The sequence below is a fragment of the Leuciscus leuciscus genome (assembly GCF_965113295.1).
Source record: "Leuciscus leuciscus genome assembly, chromosome: 2".
Classification (NCBI taxonomy): Eukaryota; Metazoa; Chordata; class Actinopteri; order Cypriniformes; family Leuciscidae; genus Leuciscus; species Leuciscus leuciscus.
The window spans coordinates 13,979,664-14,002,058 of NC_138726.1; the positions used below are offsets into that span (position 1 = coordinate 13,979,664).

The following is a 22,395-nucleotide window of genomic DNA, read 5'->3' on the forward strand; positions in this document are numbered from 1 at the left end:
GCAGCGGGTCAACCATGGCGGTGTTGAAGGCTTACCAGGCCGATCTGCTGGGGGATATTGACCAGGGGGCAGGGATGTCTCCTGAGGCGGTTGCTGAGCTGCGCTGCACCACTGATCTTAATCTCCGGGTCACTAAGCAAACTGCTGCCGCGATCGGCCGGTCGATGGTGGCGATGGTGGCCACGGAGAGACATCTGTGGTTGAACCTGGCCGACATCGGGGAGAAAGAGAAGGGCTTTCTCCTCGACTCGCCGGTTTCACCCTCTGGACTTTTTGGCACCTCCATGGAGGCGGTGGTTGGAAAGTTCAGAGAGGCGAAGCCGCGTTCAGCGGCATTTAGGACCTGCATACCACTGAGATCCACATCCACGCCCAGGCAAGCGGGAGGGCCTGGCCCCTCATGGTCTGAGGACCGTAGACAGGATCCAAGAACCAGTGTCGCCTCTCGTGCGCCCCCTCTGTGGAGGAGTAGGTCACAGAGAAGGCGAGACTCCCGCAAGAGTGATCTGAGGGAGGTTATCCAGCACAAACGCACACAACGTTTCATCGTTGGATCACCTTCCCTGAGGGCGTGATTATATCCCAGCCCTCTCCCCTCTTCTCTGACTCCCAGGCGCTTCTTAAATCAGGCCTGAGATTGTGTAGATCTGTGGATCGAGCAGAGAAACTCCCCTCGCTATCAAGGGTTGTAAGCACTATGCTGAGTCATGTTCTCCGGTATACCCCATCTCTGAGATCTGGGCCAAGTGGTTCACTGTCAGCTTCGCAGTCCCACAGGTTGGATGCCTTACCTAAAGGCAAGTGTCCAGAGGCTCTGTCTTCGGACAGACAGGAAGTTGGCCAGACTGAAGTGTCCAATGTAAGTGACGCCAGGTCAGGCCTTCCTGGTGGCATTTCGGGTGAGTATGTTCCCCTGAATAGTGATTGGCTGGGGCTCCTTCGGGTTCCCTAGCCACATTCCCTAGAAGGGACCCCTTCTAAATTTGAAGCTGTGGTCCTAGGCCCATGAGCAGGCCCAGGTTCCTGTGGAACGTATAGCTTGGGCTATGACTGTAGGGAATGCTGTCACTGACAGCCCAGTGTGACCTGAGGGTGAGTGGTTCTGGCATTTCATTTGAATTTGCTGGTTTTGACAGTAAGTCACTGCCAATGGGTATGCACTCCCCTTAGCATGGTGGCGTTGGTATATCGTTCCCCTTAGCGTCAATCGACGCAGTGCGAGTTCCCTTTCGAAAGGGCACGTCTAGGTTACGACTGTAACCTCTGTTCCCTGAGAACAGGGAACGAGACACTGCGTCTTTTCGCCATGCCTCGGGGCCTTGCCTGCCAAACAGTCCCTTCTGACGAAAAGGTGATTATCATGTTTGCAAGGCACCCTTGATTCATGGGCTGTTGCCGGTCAATAGGATTACCATGATTTGATTGTGATTTCAGACACCTGTCACGCCTGAGGCGTTGTCCTTGGCGTCAATCGACGCAGTGTCTCGTTCCCTGTTCCCTGTTCCCTGTCCCTGCCATAGAATAACCATTTCTGGTTCTCTTTTTTCACTATAAAGAATCTTTTGTGCAATGTAAAGATTCCATGGATGTTAAAGGCTCTTTATGGAACCATTGATGTCAATATAGAAACTGGAAAAAATAATAATTTTGTTTTCAATTCAAATTATGTTTATTTTTCTTATGTCATTATCATGAAATGTATCTTCAAGCATGAACTCAGACAATACTTAATATCCTTCTCAATCTTGATTGGTTAGATATTTGTATTGGAAAACCAGACAAAAAAAAAATATAAGCAGTGTATAAGATGGCAGGTTCAGCTGTTTTTTTACTCAAAAAGACATGATTCTTAAGGGGTCTTCATATAATCGGGTAAAGTGAACCCATAGCCACTACCAATTATGCAGGGTTTCTATATAACATCTAATCAGTTTTGAACATGATTCTTAAGGGGTCAGAACAAGATGGCGCCGCGGATGGCTGCCTCGGTGTGGAGCTCTCCAGTTATTGTGTTGTTTTTGTTGGTTTGTTCTGCGTTTAGTCATTCTTTTCCTATCAGTTTCACCAAAGACGAACTACTGGACATTAGGAAACACACACCAGACAACTTTTTTACAGATTTTGATTACTCAGACGTTTTACTGGACATTCTCGTCGGAGGGGCAGCGGTGTTGTTCAAACGCGTGGTCAGACGCAAACGCGGGAAGCGCGCTGGCGCGCTGGTGAAACTCCGCGAGCGCGGCCTCCGCACTGCACTCCCCAGTATTCATCTTGCAAATCTCCGATCTCTTCCTAACAAAATGGACGAACTTCTTCTCCTCACCCGCACTAACAAGGATTTTTTAAACTCCGCTGCTCTGTGCTTCACTGAAACCTGGCTGAGTGAAGCCATACCGGACAACGCACTACATCTGCCGGGCTTTCAGCTGTTCCGAGCGGATCGCATTGCGGAACTAACGGGGAAAACGAGAGGTGGTGGATTGTGTTTCTACATTAACGAAAGTTGGTGTTCAGATGTAACAACACTGAAGAAGATGTGCTCTCCTAACTTAGAGGTGCATTTCATAAACTGTAAACCTTTCTACTCGCCACGGGAGTTTTCCTCATTCATTCTCGCGAATGTTTACATTCCTCCAGACGCGTGTGTGAGCGCGGCGATACAACAGCTGGCTGAACATATAGCTGAAATGGAACAAAGGTACCCAGACTCTCTTTTAATCATTCTTGGGGATTTTAACAAAGCAAATCTCTCCTGTGAACTGCCAAAATACAGACAGCATGTTACATGTCCTACCAGAGACAGTAATATATTGGACCACTGTTACACCACGATAAAGAATGTGTATCACTCCGTCCCACGGGCAGCTTTGGGGCTCTCTGATCACTGTTTGGTTCATCTTATACCGACCTACAGGCAGAAACTGAAATCAGCTAAACCTGTAATAAGGACTGTAAAAAGATGGACCAACGAAGCAGAGCAGGATCTACAGGCCTGCTTCGATTGCACTGATTGGACTGTTTTTGAAGCTGCAGCCACCGATCTGGATGAGCTCACAGATACTGTAACATCATATATCAGTTTCTGTGAGGATACATGCATTCCTACCAGGACATTCTTATCATTCACTAATGATAAACCATGGTTTACTGGGAAACTCAAACAGCTTCGTCATGCCAAAGAGGATGCTTACAGAAGTGGGGATAAAATCTTGTATAACCAGGCCAGAAACAGACTGACAAAGGAGATCAGAGTTGCTAAAAGAAGCTACTCTGAAAAGCTGAAAACCCAGTTTTCAGCCAACGACCCGGCATCAGTCTGGAGAGGCCTGAGGAACATCACCAACTACAAATCACCATCCCCCCCATCTGTGGAGAATCAACAACTGGCTGACACTCTCAATGCATTCTATTGCAGGTTTGAGAAGCCCAGACTCACACCTCACACCCGCTCTGATGTGCACTTCACACATCCACCATCACCTCCTGCAACCCCTCTCCTCCCCCCTTCTGCCATCCAACCTGAGCTTAAGGTCTGTGTGGAGGACGTGAGCCGAGTCTTCAAAAAACAGAAGACTAGGAAAGCTTCAGGCCCAGACGGCATCTCATCTGCTTGTCTAAAAGCCTGCGCTGACCAACTGGCCCCAGTCTTCACGCAGATCTTCAACAGATCATTGGACGCTCCACTATCATTCCGGTTCCCAAAAAACCTAAAATCACTGGACTTAATGACTACAGACCTGTCGCTCTCACGTCTGTGGTCATGAAGTCGTTTGAAAGACTGGTGTTGGCCTATCTGAAGGACATCACTGGACCCCTGCTGGATCCCTTTCAGTTTGCTTACAGAGCAAACAGGTCTGTGGATGATGCAGTCAACATGGGACTGCACTATATCCTGCAACATCTTGACAGACCTGGGACTTATGCACGGATCTTATTTGTGGACTTCAGTTCGGCCTTCAATACCATCATCCCTGATCTTCTCACAGCCAAACTGACTCAGCTCTCCATGCCATCCTCAATCTGTCAGTGGATCTCCAGCTTCCTGACGGACCGGCAGCAGCGAGTGAGACTGGGGAAGCTCTCATCCAGGACCCTCACCATCAGCACTGGCGCCCCCCAAGGGTGCGTTCTCTCCCCACTGCTCTTCTCCCTGTACACTAATGACTGCACTTCTAAAGACCCCTCTGTCAAGCTCCTGAAATTTGCAGACGACACCACCGTCATCGGTCTCATCCAAAATGGTGACGAGTCTGCTTACAGACTGGGGGTTGAACAGCTGGCTGTCTGGTGCAGCTATAACAACCTTGAGCTGAACACGCTCAAAACAGTGGAGATGATTGTGGACTTCAGGAGAAAATCCCCAGCACTCCCCCCTCTCACCATCATGAACAGCACTGTGGAAGCAGTGGAGTCATTCAGGTTCCTGGGCTCTACCATCTCTCAGGACCTGAAGTGGGCAAATCACATTGACTCCATTGTGAAAAAGGCCCAGCAGAGACTGTACTTCCTTCGCCAGCTGAAGAAGTTCAATCTGCCACAGGAGCTGCTGATCCAGTTCTACTCAGCCGTCATTGAGTCTGTTTTAAGCACTTCCATCACTGTCTGGTTTGGTTCAGCTACCAAATCGGACATCAGGAGACTACAACGGACAGTCCGGACTGCAGAGAGGATTATTGGTGCCCCCTTGCCAACCCTCCAGGACCTGTACTCTTCCAGAGTGAGGAAGAGAGCAGGTAAAATCATCACAGACTCCACTCACCCTGGACACCCCCTGTTTGAACTGTTACCGTCAGGACGGCGACACAGATCACTGGCCACAAGAACATCCAGGCACAGGAACAGTTTCTTTCCACAGGCCATTTCCCTTCTGAACACTTAACATGCCCCCCAAGGCATATGCCTGTAAGTGCAATACTCCCACTGTCTAGTGCAATATTCTCTAAGTCAGGTGATATTTATATTTATATTATTCATACTACTCAAAATACTGTAAATATGTTCATAATCTGTAACATGCACTAGACTCCCACTGTCTAGTTTAATATTCTCTAACTCAGGTGATATTTATATTTATATTATAATTCATACTACTCAACATACTGTAAATATGTTCATAATCTGTAAATGTTTATTCAGACTAAACCCAACTGTGACCCCTTTTTTTACTTTTTATACTATTTTTTTTTTTTATATATATATTTTATTCTTAGAATTTGTATTACTATGTTTCTTGTTGTATTTGTATTTGTATATGTGCACTGGAAGCTTCAGTACCAAGAAAAATTCCTTGTGGGTGCAAGCACACTTGGCAATAAAGCTCTTTCTGATTCTGATTCTGATTCTGAAATGTTTAGTTTTGCATATCCTCATTCATTATATGTTTGCTTTGTGATGTGAAATATAAAACTATGTGTAGTATCTGTGTATTGTGTATACATCTGTGTTGATATGCATGAAAGAAATTCTAATAATTAGATTATAGCCATGATGTGATTTTCTGTTTTGATATGACTCTTAATCAGCTGTTAACGTAAATCATTGTTGGATTCTTTCTTATAAGCTGCTAAAAATAATGAGTGGCAATAGGAAGTGTTTAAAATATTTTCCTTATTTATTATATGAAATAGCATTTCTCATTTCTTTCCTTTGATTTCTTGACAGGATTTGTGATATTCACCCTTTTACACACAGAAACTGCTAGAAATAATAATACATTCAGATCTCTGTATGCCATCTGCATCGTGCCAGCATGTGAAATTGCACTTTTTCTGGGAAAGGTGACAAAGTAGTGATGCAGATTTACATAGAAATTACTCTATCAGGTAGATCATACAGGATCATACAGTGTCTGGGTTTGTATTTTACTATAGGACCATCCATAAACCCTGGTTATAATGGACATTTTCCTCAACTCTGTATGCCATCGGATATTATTTTTTCAGTGAACCAATCACAATGCATTATGGCAACAAAGGATACATGTGATGGTCTATTACAATTTGGCCAAAACAATATATTTTGGATTAACAATGCATAATTTTGCTTGCTACTCTCTGAGAGCCTTTTGCAGGAGTGTGACTATGATGCCTTATGCCGAGTTCACATTGCATGATTTTGAAAGACGTCCGATCACTGTTCTTTTCACACTGCACAACTATCTGGGGTAGCATTCAGATGTGTACACATTTCACGATGGATAGGTGACAGAGGGCTACACATAACATGACTTTAGAATAGGAAGAATTTATAGGAAGAACTCTGTCTGGTAAAAAGTAAAAAGGAGAAAAAGAAAAAAAGATTATGGGGGGGAGTTTTGTAAACTTGCAGAATGTCTTCATGCTCAACACAGCAACATTACACACTAACTAAATTTGAAAAAGTATAGTAGGACCCCGTTCAGGTATTTCTGGGGAATTATTTTGACATATGTCATCATAAAATATAACTGCGGCTTTGCTCAACTCTCTTTGAGATGTGAAATTAGAATAACTTCTAATTGCAATTTAATATGGTTTTGATAGCAGAGTGAGATAAAGTATTTGTAAAATATTGGTAACATAATTTTATATATATATATATATATATGTATATGTATATATATATATGTATGTATGTATGTATATATATATATATATATATATATATATATATATATATATATATATATATATATATATATATATATATATGTGTGTGTATATATATATATATATATATATATATATATATATATATATATATATGTTACAGTGTTTATTAAATTTTGTTATTCATTTAATTAAAACACAACTGTTCATTGTCAGTTTATGTTAGCACAGGTCCATGAAATAATATTAAAAGATACAACTTTTGGTTTTAATAATGTATTAGTAAATGTTGAAATTCACAAATGGAACTTTATTGTAAAGTGTTACCAAAATACCTCAATGAAAAATATAGTGCAATGTAAATATATTCCAAATAAATTTCCAGGCCTATATGTATAAGTAGACGCAATGATTTTTTTGCTGCATCACACTACATCATGCTGTCACTGTGCTAGCAGGTGATTGACATTACATAGCAGTTTCAGGCTCTTCCCATGATGCCCTTGACTTTTGTCCCTGAAACACTCTTGTATACACAATACATCTACAGCATTTATGACACAACTTCGTTTTCCAGGTTTATCACCTGTGTGTTCAGTAACCATTATGACTGTCTTCATAACAGGAACTGTGATGTTTTATAATGTAGGACACAGGTTATGTATTCTCATAAAATATAAGGACAAACTTTGGCTAGTGTGTAGTACGTGTCCTGTGCATCACTTAAATGTCTCTTACTTAACACGCAACAACCAGCTTACACTTTTACCTCTCAAGATTGTGTACAACAATGCAACAAAATACAGAGCGCAATCATGCACATGATGAAACAAATATACACTTGATTAAATATATTCACACCAGAGCTGTGTCGTGTCTGGGGAAAGTAATGCGAGGCGGCATTTTCACAACTTGATCCCCTGACACTTTCAGTGCTTATTGAATTTGCATTTCAGGGGTTTGAGCTTTCCTCACGAGTCTTTCTTTCAAGCCTGGCCTAGTATCTTCAATTGGGGAGGTAAAGACAAATATACAAATTAATTTTTTGCAGTGCTGCTGTACTTTATTAGGACCCTATGAAAACACAGACAGCATAAAACGGAATGTCACGGAATTTGGCAAAATTTTTATGAGCGATAGAAACCCGGTTGCCTGACGTCGTCATACTCAGATTCTAGTCAGAATATGAGTCTGATACTGCTCCATTGGGGTGTGATTATGGGGCGTGTTCCAACCGAACCAGGAAAGAAAATGCTTCTGCACTCAATTGGATAGACCTACAACCAATCAGAGCAACGGAGTAAGTGACGTATATTCTTCAATCATATTTCCGATCGAAAAATGCCTTAATCGCGGTTCTCTTAATGTGCTGTCGATATCTTCTATAACAGACGCAATGGCGGAATCTACACAAATCTCAATTATCCAGCGGCAGTCATCTTTGTTGTAAACGAATTCAACCCAAGAGCTGATGACATGGATGATTACGTTACTGTTGATAATCTGTCCATTATCGTATAAAGCCCGCCCTGACAATTTGATTGGTCCGAACAGCTCTAGTTCGAGCACAGTTGCTCCACAACAAGTCCAGACCGAACTTCCCGACCTCAAATGTTGTGGGTGGGGCTAAGTTCGGCTGGCATCCAGGCTAGGAACCCAGGTGGTCACAAGGAAATTCACTCTGAGATGGAAAGAAAATGGAAATGTAGTTGTTTCAAAGTAGCGCCCGCTTCCTTGGAGCATACCATTTTCAATAAAATAATATCTTGCCTGATGCATTCTATTCAGTAAATAAAAAGGTTTTTTTATTGTACTATAGCATTAAAATACCATCGTGTGTTTGCAGAGATTTTGAAAACATGCTAAGTTCACAAACTGGTTTATCCATTATTCTTAGTTATTCTACTTTGAAATCATACATAACATTATAGACTATAACATACATTAACTCATTGTCAATAAATATAAAATTGATTTTTTGGGCTTTTTTATTTTTAAATAAAATGACCCATCTGTACAAACTTCCAATATTCTTGAAACAAAATTGTTTATCTTGAAGTTAAAGTTCACTTAACCATAATTATGTTAACACTTGTATAAAAAGTTTGAAAAAAAGGGGTAGAATATGCTGAAAGTTGAAATACCTCTCAAAATAATTGAGGCTATTTAATTGAGATTATTTTAAATAGTTTAAGTATGATCAGATGTTCACTGCAAAACCATATATGTTAAAAAATAGTAGGTTAGTTAGTTAGTTAGTTAGTTAGTTAGTTAGTTAGTTAGTTAGTTAGTTAGTTAGTTAGTTAGTTAGTAAAGTACAAGAATGTGTCATGTTTGAACGACCCTCAGAGGAGCACAACAAAATGGACTGAAGGTCAGTGACTTATGTTTAATGATATGGAAATAAAACAAATCTCAAATGTCACTTTTTATAATGTCTTTTCAATTATTTACTTGTCTGCCACAATAATGTAATGTATTTAAAATCATCTTCATTTGGGGAAATTTCTCAGAAAATATTGATTTATGTGATTCATTTGATATAGAAGGTATTTCATGTAAAGATTAAAAAATATATACATATAATTGATTGACAGCCTTAATTAAGAGTTGTGCAGATTAATTTCTTTCACAGTCACAGGCCTTTCACCCTCAGGTTCGTTTTACTGCTGCTGTAAAACTCATCAACTGATAAACACTCGTTATTTTCTGTTCTCGGTCTTAGCTGATTATTAACTTGCCACACTTGAATCTGATTCATTCTGAACTGCGAAAATGTCAAGCAAAATTATATCACAAACACAAACCATTTGATTACAGAAGTGCAGCTGTTTACGTGGGTGTGTTCTGTCTTGTGTAACACACACCATCTCACCTGTATCCATAGACACAGAGCTCATTTGCAGTTTATTGCTTGGGGAGTTACGTAGGCCGAGAGACAGAGAGAGAGAGACAGGTATATTAGAGAAAGAGTGTAAGAAACAGACCGTCTGTATCAGGTCAGCTGGTTGATTTGGTTGTTCGTGTGTGTGGCTGGTTGAATTGTTAGCAGTGTAGAATAAGTGCAGGTGCTTGGATCATACTGGACACAAATGATGACGAGCTGACGGGAACATCTACTCCAGTTAAAACACAGGTGAGTGTTTGCTAAATGTTTTTGAGCATGATTTCGCTGTATTATGGGCAACACAATTGAAATGACATGTCATTTTACTGAACTCATAGAAAACGGGCAATAATTTTGTCATACACTAAAAGAAATCATGGATTTTAGTCATTGAGTGTAAAAAGTACAGAGAAATTGGGTTACACTTTATTTCGATAGTCCACTTTTCTATTAGTAACTTTGCAACATGACAACCAGGACTTGACATTAACGTTTTTGCTCACTAGCCACTGTGGCTAGCGGTTTTCCAAAGTTATGTGTCAAATTAAACAACATAATATGTTGATTCAGATTATGCAACTTCTGTTATTTAACATTCATTAACCTGATCACAAATCAGTAAACTAGAAAAATTGAAGACATTTTCATGTGGTGTGATCCTCCCTAACATGAAGTGTGAAATAAAGAAGCATATCGAACTGACGAATGTGGATAGAATTACTTTTTAAATATTGACATTAACTCAAATGACTAGGCATGATTTTACAAGTCATGTTAAATTTAAAAGGGCAATTCTATTTTGTCATTAATTATTGAGTCACAATATCTGATGCTAATCTCATGGGAATCCTCGTTGTTAATGTTGCTAATCAGGACCCCAACAGGAAGTAATTAAGACATTTTCAAGCTTTGAAGTGAAGAAGAGCAAGAGTTTTTCCTCCTATAGTTAATTAAACTTAATATTTATGGGGAACTGCTTCCATCTTCATTTATTCAGTCCTGTGTTGTGATACCATAATGGGACATGATTAATATGCATAAAATAAGTGAAAGCTATAACTATCTGTGTGGATGAGGCATATGGGAATCGAAATGTTGGAAGCAATGTGTCAAAATAGCTTGAAATGTCCTGCGATGTGACTTGTTAAACTCCTCTAAAACAGCTTTAAACAGCATTTCTGTAATCTTACTATAGTTTTTATGTATGCAGTTTTAATGAGATCATTTTCATTGAGAGACTACATGAAATATAAGTACTTTTAAAAATGTATTCACCACACAACCAATGAGTGACCTTATACATATTCTTATCCTAAAATCTGAGGTCATGTAAAAACTCGGTTCTCTCTGACCAAAATAAATAGTTGAAAGTCGAACTCGCTCAACTTTTAGTCTTCATCTGCATTTTCCCATTATAAAAGTGTTTCCTCAGTGGACGCTTTGATGTTTGCTTGCTTTGCATTCAGCAATACATCGAGAGATTATGCAAAAATATGAAAAGTGTTCAAACAGGAGATCTTCTGACAGAAAGCACTGCTTCAAAGAGTGATATATAGCCTAGGTGATGACCTTCAAACATTTAAATGTGGCTTAAAGAAATAGTTCAGCCATAAATATTCTCTCACTTTCATGTTGTTTCAACAGTATTATTTTCTTTCTTTTACAAACTTCAAAATGAGATGTCAGGCACAATGCTTCCCTTTTCACACTTGTTTTCAATAAATGGAGCCTTTAGAAGCGTTCCTCGCACAAAGCCACCATATGACTTCAGAAGACATGCAACGCATGCAGACTACTTTAATGCAGCAAAATGTATGTATGCATACATGTATGCAAAACATGTATGCAAAACAGAAGCCTGAGCGGGCCTTAGGTCTCTTTTTATTTTTCAAGAGGAAAAAAGTGAAAGTATTTTCATATTTTGCGGCTACTGCGGGACAATGAGTGAGACTGTATTTCTGTATGCAGGTAATGACTGTAGTTTATTTTTCTGATGATTTCACTGCCAAAACCTAAAAATATCTGTTGACCAGTGATGGTTTCATACAGGGTGTAGTGCAAGAATGTCAATTAAACGTCACCTACTGACTTTTTATTTTATTTGATTTTATTTACAGTATTAAACCTTGATGCATGCAGGCATTACATCTACAACACATTCTCTTCAGAAGCTTTCGCTAAATGTCATGCTGCATTAAAAACAATTTTGGAGTAAAGTGGGAAACAATTGACTAAATATAATGTAGCTTGCATACCAAATGGGTGATCATGGAATATTAATCAATCAACAATGCTAACAGGTTTTTGGTTGGATAACTTTAGCTTTAATAAGCTGTCTGAAGCCAATTATTAACATTAAGTCAGGCTTAATTAACCTAGTGAAAAATAAGTACACTTTAGCATACTTTTAAAAAGAGTTCTTATTATGAGAATAATATACTCTAAGTGAACATACTGTACTCAAGATCAAACTGAATGTAATGTTTTTGGACACTTAGTTGCATGTTAATTGCAACTAAATGAAAATGCATTTAATATAAATTTAAGCAATAATACAATTATCCAACCTTAAAGATGAATTAAGTACATCTTTATATGTAATTTCATAATCACTTATATTTTCTTTGAAATATGGTCTGAATGTACTGACAAGCATATGGTCAACTAAAATAAAAATAAAATATTAGTTTACGGATTTTGAATACTACAGTTAAAAATTATAATCAAATACTTTACATATGCTTTCGTATGTTAGTCAACACATGGAAATAAGTGTACTACTTTAAAACAAGACAAAAGTTTATCAAAACAAGGATTTAAAATGAACTTTAAATTAAAATTATTCATTCGACATTATTACAAAGTAATAACACTTTCACTTTTTGAAAATGTATGGCTACTTAAGTGTGTTGAACACTCATGAAAGTGCACACTCCGAGTGGCCTTTTACAGTATTTCATTAATGTCATTATGTGCAGTTTATAAAAAAAAAAAAAAAATTCTTTATCAAAAGAGTAAAGCTCATGTATTTAACTTTCTCAATGTCAAAAAACTGTTTAATATGCACAGACAGGATTAAATCTTATAAAATCTTGTTATTGTCAGTGGTTAATCAGCCACATGGGCAGTGATTGGTGCAGGTTTGGGGTACCGGAGGGCAAAACAAAACATTAGCATTTACATGCTGCCACTGTCAGTCAGAGCCCAGAGTGTATTTGAGAGATTCAAGTGCAGACTAATAAAAGCGCAAGAAGAGTCCAGTGTGAGAGTGATAAAGTCCAGTGCTGAAGGGTTCAATATGTGGCAGTTGTTTGGTATTAGAGTTCAGGTGGTCTTGATGGCTTGAAGGAAAAAGCATCCCACTGGTGTGAAACCTGATGCTCCGGTATCGTTTTTCTGATTATAGCAGTGAGAGAAGTGTGTGGATTGGGTGACAGGAGTCTCTGGTGCTTCATACCAAGCTTGAGGGCATTGTTGGCGTGAATGTTGTAGTCCACATTGAGCATTGTCACACACTGAAAAAATAAAAATGTGTGTAGAAACTATTTCACTCATAAATGGCTAGTAAATTTACAAAGAAATGGCAAATAACATTAATTAATATACATTTTATACCTGAATGAACTGTTCTAGTAAACCTATACATTGTAAAAAAAATATTCCATTAAATTGACAGAAGGAAAAAAAAATTCAGTTGTGGTTGCCAGATATGCATGGTAAAATATACTGTCAATGTTTCTGCTATTTAGGGATGGGATATTTGTGCCTGACGTATGGCTGCGTTTACACTTGGCATTAACATGAAGCAAGCAGATCGGATCATAAGCCAATCAGGACACGGTGTGTTTACACCTGTCCTCATCAAGTGGCTTCTGAATCTGGATTAACAGATCGGATCTCGCATTCCCGCGGGTGGCGCTTGTTCAACTCATTGACCACAGTACATTGAAAGTAAACATAACCAGAAATAAGTGAGGCGTATTATTTCCAAACGGAAGTGTGTCACAAAGCTTAGTCCAAGTCGTCCATTCCTGGAGAGAGTAGGGGGAATAATGACAGTGGGCGGGGTTTTGTGTGTCGTCCAAATTTTACTTTGTTGCTAGTTCTTCTGTGTATTCTGGTTCTGGATCATTGGATTAAAGGCTGCTTTTGTCATATTCTCCTGAATCGTGAGCTTCACTGCAGCAACACGTGACAATAACCATATATTTCATTAAGTGATCTAATAATAATATACTTATCTACATGAACTACACTGGAAAAATGTGAAATTTTGGGTAGAAAGATTGAAATAGATTTTTCTTGTAAAACATACTCCAATTAACTTTTATTTACAACTTCAAATACTTTTTTACAGTGTACTAAAATCCTTTCTTTCTTTTTTTATCTGAATCAGACTTCATCATAAGTGGCCTGTTCATAAAATATGGCCAATACTTGTATAGATGGTGTACAGTGTCATTCACACAAAGAAAAACACCATCAGGGTCTCACATGACACTAAAATAATGCAATAAACATTATCTAAATAACAGAAAATGTAACACAAACACCTAAATATGCATTAGTGATCATAAAAAATAAAAAATAAATTATTTAAATAAAATATGTGTCACACAGGGACTTCTGGGAATGTCATTTTAATGTTTTTGTAACACAAAACACCTAAATACACATTACTGATCATAAAAATTTTAAATAAAAAACTATTTATATAACATAGGCTATGTGTCACACAGGGACTTCTGGAAATGTCATTTTACTGTTTTTCACTTAAAGGTACAATATGCAAGATTTTTGTAGAAAATATCCAAAAATCACTTGCACAGTGTGATATATTTCCTGCAGTTGTGTACTTACAATATCCCAAAAGTTCCCAAAGATTTTTAATTTCAGAGAAATTACAGACATGGAAAACTGTGTAACGTCTAGCGCATGCTCACGCTGTTGTTGTTTCGTTCAAACATTATGGACCATGGCAAGCAGACTTTGGGACAAAAGGAGAAATAAAACGAGGATCAATATTGGCATAGTGTTTTCGAGATGCCGAGAGCTCCACGTCCGCGACTATCTTGGACTTGACAGAAACACTCTTGCATGTACTTTATTAGACAGGTGAGCAAATGTACATAAACTAATCAATGTTATATAGCTCAACATGATGAAATGTTAGAATATGATCAGTATGTTATTCTAATGTTGAACTAGCTTACTGCTAGTCTCATACAGCCAACAAACTAACACATAGAATAACATAACTTTCAACACACTCAAATGCAGTTTAGTATGATAGTGTAGACCAAATGAAGCAGCCTGCGTTACCTCACAAGTTTAATTTGTCAAATAAACTGCCCTATGTGAGTAGTAATTCAGCACTTGCGAGTAGTTCGGTAGAATAAAATGTCTTTATTCCTTTATATCCTATACACACACACACACACACGCATCCTATATATGGTGGTGGTGGCGCAATGGATAAGACACATGCCTTTGGTGTGAGAGACCCGGGTTCGAATCCACTGTGAGACACCAATGTGTCCCTGAGTAAGACACTTAACCCCTAGTTGCTCCAGAGGCGTGCGATCTCTGACATATATAGTCACAATTGTAAGTCGCTTTGGATAAAAGCGTCAGCTTTTAAATGAATAAATGTAAATGTAAATATCCGCAGGACTCGCGTGTGGCGCTGATATCTGTCTCTCATTAGCAATCGCGACCTGCTTCATACCACAGTCATGTTAAAAAAACATAAATGTATCTATTCACTCACCCATAAACATTATTAGATCCATCGGCATGACGACAAGTTCCATAATTCCGCTTATGCGTCATCAACCTACGCCTTTGTTATTGTAAGAGGTTAGCGACCCCTAGCGGTGAATTTTTTTTTAACATATTTTAGCTTTAATTATATGGAAAGTTTTTACCTGCAAAACCCATAGTATTTTACTATAAAATTACATAATGTGATGTTTTCATTGTATATGGTATGATAACTTAGTTGAACAATTAACAGGATTTTACTGTAGCATTTTTCTGGACAAATTACAATAATTTTTTACAGTGTATTTATGGAGTTGTTTAGAGTTATTTCCATTTTCACTCTTTTCTGTATAGCAAAATCATCATAACAATTTATTTTTCTATGGTCTTCAATGTCCACGATGTATAAATTTGAAGAGAACTTTCCTGGTGAGACACTTTAATATCCCATTCACATTTTAATCTCTGAAAAATATATTCCTGGCCTTTCATTGTATGCAAATGCTGCCGATCCCATAACAGCCTCAATTTGCTCTCTGACCTTTTTACTACGACTCGTTCACACACCTTCCACTTGTGCATTTTTCGGTAATTGGCCTCTAAAATTAGAGGGGTGTGTGTGTGTGTGTGTGTGTGTGTGTGTGTGTGTGTGTGTGTGTGTGTGTGTGTGTGTGTGTGTGTGTGTGTGTGTGTGTGTGTGTGTGTGTGTGTGTGTGTGTGTGTGTGTAAAGCCCCATTTCCCACAGAAATAAATTCTGTGGTTGAGATGGAATGGAAAAGCAATGACAGACAGTGATTCATAAATAGGAAATTACTCCCTGCATATTTCATACAAGGTTCCTGTGTTGGTCATTTTTCCTGCACGATGTTCTGGCTGATGCCTGATGAAATATTTACTGTAACTAGAGACAATTACTAGAGAAAGACAGAGCCAGTGTGCCCATGGAAACACTGTAACCTCCTTCTGGGTCACAAACAGAAAATGGGTGCCCTCACTTTAGTAGGCAATCCATATTCTAGAATGACATAATATAGTTTGTTTTCACAGATGTTGCCATTTTTCCCAAGATGTTCAAGGAGAATTGTTTAAAAATTGAAGATGGTGGGGAGACAGGTGGGGAGACGATGGTGTTCTTCCAGGCAGCCTGGAGTTTCAATGAACAAATTTGAAGACTTGTTAAATGAAAGTGTAGTGTGAAATTAAACATGAAACTATTTCCCGTCTGGGTACTTTAAAGCAGAACATGTCCCCTGAAGAATTTGTTCCGTAGAGAAAATGATACGTCCTCTGAAAAGAAATATATAATATTATATATTCCCATAATAGGAGACGCACTCTAGAAATGGAAATGTCCTTCGCCAAAGGACAATGTGTCACATGAAGAGGAGTAATTGTTCTGACAACTGAATATGCACCCTAACAGAAGGAGTATGACCTTTGAAGAGCAAGAGTAAGTTATCTGTCTGATGGTTAAAGATCTAGGCTAGTAACCCAAAAGGTTGTGGGTTCAAATCCTGGAAGCGATGATTCATGACCTGGAGAGTAACTGAGTTCCCTTGCCGCCATTGTGTCCTTGATCAAGGCACTTAACCTCAGGTTGCTCCAGTGGGACTGTCCCCATAATAATTGTACAGTAAGTCACTTTGGAAAAGACAAATAGCTAATTAACTTAGATGTATTCCGTAAGGGCAGACAGATCTCGAATAACTTATCTTAACCTGCCCACAATAACAATCTCTGTGTCATTTAACATTTTCTCACCCGACCAACTTTTTCTCACCGACTACAATGAATGTTAAAAATATTACATTCAAAAGATAATCTATGTCATTCTATTATATCGGCTTTCTTCATATATTATAAATATTTTGCATTTTAACTGCAGATATACAAGTAAGCCCTATAAAATAAACAATGAAAATCCTAAATGTTTTACTGTATGGGCAAACAAGACCTATAAATGTAATGTGATGGCACAAACAGTGTTTACAGTCTGTACTGTATCTCATATTTTTCTAGAGTTTGTACCCTTAAACATGGTCACATGGATGGGAATATGCATATGGAAATAATATACAGATGAGGATATGCATAAAAAAAACCCCACCATAAACCCTAATTTGTCCCTAAAAAAAAACCCTAAAAAAACTATTAAGTAAGTAAAACTGTAATTTTATATTACAATTTTATATTACACAGGCATCTTATTTGTTCATCATATTAATTCAAATATTAAAAAATTAGCTGCGAGTTAACAGTATCATACTTGCATATGCTAATATAATTATCAAAGAGACTATCACTATACATTTTCATGTAGACAACATGCCATGTATTATGTAACCCCTCCGTTCTACTCTGTTGCTAGTGCACCTCTTGAGGCCAGGGGAGTGAGGTATTACTCACACAGCTCTTACTAGCTGGTCACTGTTACACTCACCCCCTAAACAGCACTCTCATCCGGGTCACGGCACCAATGTAACCCCTCCCGTTCAACTCAACCCACTTCAAGCGGGATTCAAACCGGTGTCTCCAGCATGGGACGTGGGTGCGCAAACAACGACAGTAACGACTGCAGCCACTATAGTGTCTGTCGCTAGTGTGCCTCTTGAGGCCAGAGGAGTAAGGTTTTACTCACACAGCTCTTACTAGCTGGTCTCCATTACATTTAGCCTTGAAATATTGTAGTCAATCCTAGACATACACAGGATCTAACCATAATAACCTTCAAAATTGCAACATAACAGAAATCCCAATAAATCCCAACATAACAGAATATTAAACATTAACACATCTCTACCTATATTAATCTTGTGCGAAAACACTTAATTTCAACATTTATTCTGCTTATGCAGTTTGAAGCAAAACATGCTGTGGACAAGTTCAGCTTAATATATTCAGTTTTTGAGTTACATCAACTTTTCTTCTATTAAGTACAATAAACGTTCAGTAATATATGAGTGAAATAAACTAATTTAATTTGGTTAATTTCACTGTTCGTGTTTACAGTGTAGGGGTTAAGCTCCATATATGGTTATTTTGGGGTGGAGACAGAGTGGGGATGCATGTACGCACAAACTGCCGCTGACTAGGATTTCTAAAGGGAACTTGGCACAGGTTCTGGAGTATGTGTTTATTACAAATCTGAAAACATTTGTGCATACGCAAAATCTGACTTTAAAGGGACACGCCGACTTTTTGGGACTTTAGCTTATTCACCGTATCCCCCAGAGTTAGATAAGTCCATGCATACCCTTTTCATCTCCGTGTGTGCCGTAACTCTGTCTGACGCACCCACCGCTAGCCTAGCTTAGCACGAATACTGGAGGTAAATGGCTCCATCTAGCATACTGCTCCCAATAAGTGACAAAATAACACCAACATTTTCCTATATACATGTTGTGATTTGTATAGTCACAGCGTGTACAAATAACAAGGTCACATTGAATTTAAGACTTTACTGCTTGTGTTTAAATATTTAAGTGGGCTAGCTCCAAAATTCTTTTGATTTAATACAACCACCTGCCCCATCAAGAGTAGGCCTACTTTTGCTTTTGCTTGTTCCAAGAGCAAAGATGAAGAGCAGAGGAGACTGTGCTTTTGCATTTGCAGCCCTGAAACTTTGGAATAATTTGCCTCTAAAATCTAGACTTTTATCTTTTTTTTTTTTTTGGGTTCCTTGCCACTGTTGCCTTTGGCTTGCTCAGTTGGGGATATTTTGGGGATATTTAATTAAATTTTATCAATCAATAAATTCCTCTTGAAACAAACTTTGTTGTATTATTTTAATTTAATACTGTGAAGCTGCTTTGATACAATCTGTATTGTGAAAAGCGCTATACAAATAAACTTGACTTGACTTGACTTATTTTTATTCTACGACATTTAACTCGGTATGAGAGGTATCATATGTTTTTTTAATCATATGTGTTTTTTTGGTTGTCTTTTTTTTCTGTATTGTACAGCACTTTGGTAAACACAAGTGTGCTTAAATGTGCTTTATGATACATTTTAATTTTGAAATCAGACCATTAAGACCAAACCATTGAGATCAGATAAGACTAGACCAAAATTATGATTACGTTAGTATACTGTAACCCGGGTGATCCAGGCTACCAGTAAAAGAGTTGAAAGTTATGTAAAAAGATGGGAAAATTAAAAAGAGAGAATAAGAGAGAAAAACGAGTGCTTTAGAAGAGAAAGTGTTTCGTCCAATCATTGATCGTGTTGCATTGATTGACACTCCAACGAGCCAATGGTAGCAGCGCACAGACTGCGCCGGCGACACTGCCGCTGTCAGAGACAGAGAGAGCGAGCGAGTCAGACACACTGAGTGATCTCCAGATACTCCGCATCAAAAGATAAATATTGGGAAAAAGAAACTTGAATGCAATCAAAAGATTACATTTCTGAGTGAAAGGGATAACTTTGAAGAGCTGATGCCGAAGTGAGAAGAAGACGAGGCAGAGAATCGAGAATAAAGGCTGATATAACGTTAGATACACGGAGCACAAAAGCATATTTCTTATTGAATAAGATGTGAAATTCGTGCCTTGGTGAGTTTTTTTAATTTATTATATTGACTTGACATTTTACGAGAAAACTGTTGAAGACTCTAAAGAGTCAACAAATCTTTTGATCTGAGTCATTTGATTCTGAACTGACATTACCTGAATCAATTCAGTGAATCTTGAATATTTGATTCATTTGGCTGAAAAGACTGTCATATTTTGAAGGGAAAGAGTGAATTATTGAGTTATAATATTTTGTTTTGAAAACATTGTTTATTGTTTCTTTCAATTTTATTGGGTTGTAAACCAACTGAGTCTGAGTTTTCCAAGAAGTTTTATTTTATTATTTCATTTTTGTACAAAGTATATGACAATTGTTCTCAATTGAGTTGATTTGTTTGAGTTGGTGAGTCCAACTTCCTGAAATTCCAAAAAGAGAGTTGATTATAAGCATTGTCATACATTGTATGTTGTTAAATGACAGTATTGACATTTACATACTCCAGACAAATTGCAGTTAAGAAATGCTTCAATGAATGCAAGATTCCAACCAGTAAATTAAATTCTTGGTTTTCACCTACCTGCTGTGTTGCTTCCGTCTCTCCAGTAGCCGCTCCTTACCTTCTGATCAGTTGGCCCATATTGAACCATATTGAACCCTATCTAAAGCCGCGTTTCCACCGAAATTACCCGGAACAATTTGTCCCAGGAACTTTTTTCCCAGGAACTTTTTTTGCCCCAGACCGGTTGCTTTCTGCGTTTACACCGCGGTCTAAAGTACCGGGAAGGTACTGCGCGCAACTGCTCCTCCCAGTCTGCGACGGACAGTAATCAGTTTTGAGCGCCACATTTATAATAAGTATGGAGGAGATTCAAACTGTGCTGCAGTTATGTATTGGTTTACTAACGAGGTAATTAACAAAACAAAAATAGACGAGCACTGATACTAAAGCGTGTTCAGAAAGCTCGTATGCGTATAAAATTAGACATCGTATGTTATCAGTTATTGTGAGATGCCTGGGACGAACGCGCAAAAATGTCCTCTTTCGCAAATACGCTTAAAAAAAGCCTGAAGCCCGTCTATCAATCATAAATAGTGACAGTCTTGTAAATAGTTGTTTGTTACTAACCTCAAAGCGCTATTTCAATCCTGTTATAGTAAATTTGTTTGGAGTGCCTTGCAATAGATGACAATGTGTAAACATAATGACTTAATAATAAAAGCTGTGGCAGAAAAGAGACGAGCACTGATAAAGCGTGTTCAGTAAGCTCGTATTGCTAACGTTAGATATAACATTTGTATGTTATCAGCTTTGCGGACATTGACCGTGAGATGGCTGGGACGAACGCGCAGAAAGTTTCCTCTTCCACGAATACCCTTAATAAAGCCTGAAACTCGTCGCCAGTCCACCAGTTTTTTTTATTAAATTCCATATTTGCAGACAGACAACTCTTACTGCATGAAGCCACGACACGAACCGCAATATATTTTTTAAAAAGGGAGGTTAAAAATAAATAAATGCTGCGTGGTGTCATCCAACCAAAATGCGGCGTGAACACAACCAATCAGCTTGTGCAGCGCACAAGTCCCACCCCTGAAAGTTCCTGAACTTTGAAAAAGTACTACCTCATGAGCAGGGACTATCGGAGGGGGAAATATTTACCCGGAACTTCATTTAGACCCTGGTTCCTGCGGTGTAAACACATCGAGTACCAGCCCAAAGTTCCTAGTTCCTGGGGAAAGTTCCTGCGGTGGAAACGCGGCTTAAGTGTGACACATCAGACCTGACACGTGTTACACGCTACAATACAGTATGCAGTTTATAATGTACTATTATGTAACAATGAAAATAAAATCTCCTCCTAACTAAAGTCATGAACTCTACTGAACTCTCTCTTATCTAGAAAACCGTCTTCCTGGAAGAGCGTGTTTGAGGATGATTGTGTGCTCATTTCCAGAGAAAGATAGGTGACCTTGTCACCCACCTTTCCCAATAGTACCAATTAAAACTCCCTCAGAGTCAGGTTTACTCTACTGCTTTGCTAAAGACACTCAGGTCCCCTGGTACACACACACACACACACACACACACACACACACACACACACACACACACACACACACACACACACACACACACACACACACACACACACACACACACACACACACACACACACACAAACAAACACCTGTTCTGTAAAGAGCTCTTCACTGCATTAGAAGGTAGATAGCCACTTCTCTGTTGCTTTTAACAACTGTTTCCAATGTGAAGTGGTGAAGGCTTGTTAGTTTGACTGAGGAACGTGACTCCATGTGGTGTGAAGATGTGGACACAGTAGAGTGTGACTGTGTAACTGATTGTTGTTTAGGTAGGGGGAGAGTTATTATGTGAACACTAACCCCAGAGGGTTTCCTGTACGTCTGCACATATTTGCTTTTTGAAAGGATGTCAAAACCAGCACATTCCGTACAGGTTACTGTCCTGTGGGAATTGAGCACAGTGTGTTTTAGCCATATATTTTGTCTTTCGACTAAAATGTCCTTTAGACACTCAATATTTTGTCACTGCATATTCATTAGTCCATTAGTCCATTCATTTAGTCCATTTTTATTAGGGGTTCAAGCACGAAGTGCTGAAACCC

General features: G+C 38.7%; 1 protein-coding gene across 2 annotated transcripts in view; it reads left to right on the forward strand.

The window, feature by feature from the left end:
- Positions 1-9,482: 9,482 nt before the first annotated feature.
- Positions 9,483-22,395, forward strand: part of LOC309484733 (phospholipid-transporting ATPase ABCA1) — a 320,137-nt gene continuing 307,224 nt past the window's right edge. For both annotated transcript variants that reach the window (XM_082151085.1, XM_082151084.1), the window contains exon 1: positions 9,483-9,723. The gene's annotated coding sequence lies outside the window, so the exon portion shown is untranslated. The remainder of the gene's footprint in view (positions 9,724-22,395) is intronic.